Below are 2,802 nucleotides of genomic sequence, written 5' to 3'. Positions count from 1 at the left end.
CAGAACTGGATCTGAGGAAGGATTGGAGGACATATTGCTGCTGTGCACTGTTCCACATGCTGCATTCATTCCCCAATTGTCTAGAACTGGGGAAGCATTAGTGACAGCAGGTGAGACTGTGCCATGAACTGAACTTCAGGGATCATGTCTGAGTCATTCCAGTGCTGACATCTATAGATCATTGTGATAGAGGTGCACAGTGGTATGTTTTTACCCTGAGTATTGCTTGAAGTTTAGTGACAAATGCTTTAGCCTCCAAAGCTCATGTGAAATTATAACAGTGTCTCAGAATGACTCTGTAGGGCAAGAAGAAGGAGACAGTAAAACTGAGTAAGCCTTGGGGCATTTCCATGGAATATGTTCAATTTTTGAATGTAGACTGGGCAGAAGAAGTTTGTGTAGACCATATAATTAAATTCCTCCATATGATTATGATGTTAAGAAGTTACGTGGAAATCTGGTGGTGGAAGGAGGTGCAAACAAGAGATTGGAAAGTAGTTTGAGAAAACTGTTAGGGGAACATTAAAAAGGTATAGAAACCCAAAGCAAGGTGACCAGGAAACAGAAATTAGCAAATGCATTATGATTATGAGCAGACCTTGTTCTAGAAGCTAAAACTGTGTAGCTTAGCAAAGGATGGAGAACCAACTCTGTTTCCCGATACGGGCAAACAGTATTGAATTTGCTATCTTAGCAGATGTTTTGCTTTCTAAAAGGTGAGATAAATAATGAGTTATTTTGAGTCTTTGGAGTACTTAATGAAAGAGCCAAAACTCTGGTTTGGTCAGAGAGTGAAAGTAACATTTTAAAGGATCACTGTAATGGAGCAGCTGTGTTACCCTGGAAACAGTGAGAATCTTCATTAGGCAGGGTGCTGTTAATAAATATCTAATTGAGGATACTTGTAACAAAGCACAAATCATGCAGTATTAATTCAGTGTGTATTACCCTGAAGTCTAGGTCTACTGGGACAGACCATTAGGTAGTCTAAAAAAATTACAGGTCTTGTATTAAAAATAAATAGTAAAAAAAAGAAAAAAAAGTATTAAAAATAAATGAGAGTAGGGGCTCACTGATAGCAAGATTGCTACGAAAGGTTGCCCATCTCTGTCAGATTGCAACAGTATGTACATAATGGGAAGGGAAAAGGGATGAGAAGAATTACATCTTCTTTTGCTTAAATACAATGTAAAAACTGCATAGAGTGCCAGTATCTAGCTCTAAAGGACCTCTGGTTAACCAAGGGGAAAGAATCCTTAGTATATGAAAAGCAACTCACTGTCACTTGAGTTTTATTGTATACAAAGATGCAGAAAGGCATCTCTACACCTGTGTAAGATGGTTTCTTTTCCTGACATAATCCTCTCCCAGTAAATTCTGTGGAAGGCAGAAAAAAATTACATTCATTACCTATAATGTAGAAAGTATATAGGTAATGTGTTGCAGTGGCTAATGTGATGACACTGTTACTCCATTAAATCATTTTGTCCCACTGTTCTGGGCTATCATTGTAACTGATTATGAAGAGAAGTGATCTCATCCTTATTTCTAGTGAGCAGGGTCTGAGCTTTCTGAAGGATTATGTTTTGTTTGTCCCAATGTCTTCTGAAAACTGTGGTAATGAGAAGTGCTGTAGTTGAACCTGAGTATGAAGATTTTCAGATCATGGTCATGGAGTTTCTTCCCACAGTGAACAATGGAACACTGTTCCATTGACTATCTTAAGTAACAGCTCTGACTTAGAAAAGTAGTTACTCTAAGTTATTTTGTTCTAAAAAATAACTGAGGTAATAATCTTTGCCTGTACTGCAAGAGATGTGCATTAAATATTCCACCAATGAAATACATTAAAATTCAAGTTTCCAGACTGCAGTGCCTCAGTATTTAGCTAATATGTGAGAAGCTTAACCATCCAAAATCCGGGATCAGGTTGCCCAACATTTCAGCTACCCAACCACAACACATATGGTATGATTTTCCAGAGAGAAAACTGGAAGAAGTGAAGTTAGGAGCCCTCCTCTCTATACTGATTTATATGGGGAATATAGACCTCTAGCTATATGTGGATTACGATGGTTTGAGTATCTTCTGAGGTGTGGAACACAGGGAGCACAATATACAAGCTGTACACAGACTGTAAAACTTTCCAGTTTCAGTGGGTTTAAAGCATGAGAGATACTTCCTTGTGATTGTTCTAAGCCAGCTGCCCCATGGTTCTTGTTTCATGAGAAACGCTGTTTTGTACACTGGTTGTCTCTTTTCTTTTTCTTTATAGCAGCTGATATTTTGCCGTAGACTTTCTGAGCTCCTCTGTATTTCAGGTCTCCAATTATTAAATGACAAGAAGAATAACCACATCTCTAGCATGCTGTGAAGCAGCATATTGTAACAGAACTGAGGCACTTGGCTAACAAAGCAAGGATCATCACAGAAGTGATTTTTGGATATTGAAGCACACAGCTTTGTAAAGAGCTGACTACAACGACCTGCTTAGCTTTTTACAGCAATGTGGAAGTTGCATCTTTTGTTCTCAGATGTGACTTAACCCACAATGGTGTTCTTTCCAAAGTCTTGGTAAATGACAGGACTGATGATAGGGAGTGTTGGTCAGTGAGAAATTAACATGAGCCAGCAGTGTGCACTCGCAGTCCAGAAAGCCAACCATATCCTGGGCTGCATCAAAAGGAGCGTGACCAGCAGGTCGAGGGAGGTGATCCTGCCCCTCTACTCTGCTCTCGTGAGACCTCACTTGTACTGTGTACAGTTCTGGTGTCCTCAACATAAAAAGGACATGGAGCTGTT

The sequence above is a fragment of the Pezoporus occidentalis genome, unplaced genomic scaffold (assembly GCF_034315485.1).
Source record: "Pezoporus occidentalis ecotype Australia unplaced genomic scaffold, CSIRO_AGI_Poc_V1 ctg80, whole genome shotgun sequence".
NCBI classification, from domain to species: domain Eukaryota; kingdom Metazoa; phylum Chordata; class Aves; order Psittaciformes; family Psittacidae; genus Pezoporus; species Pezoporus occidentalis.
Note: the sequence above shows the minus strand (reverse complement) of the source record.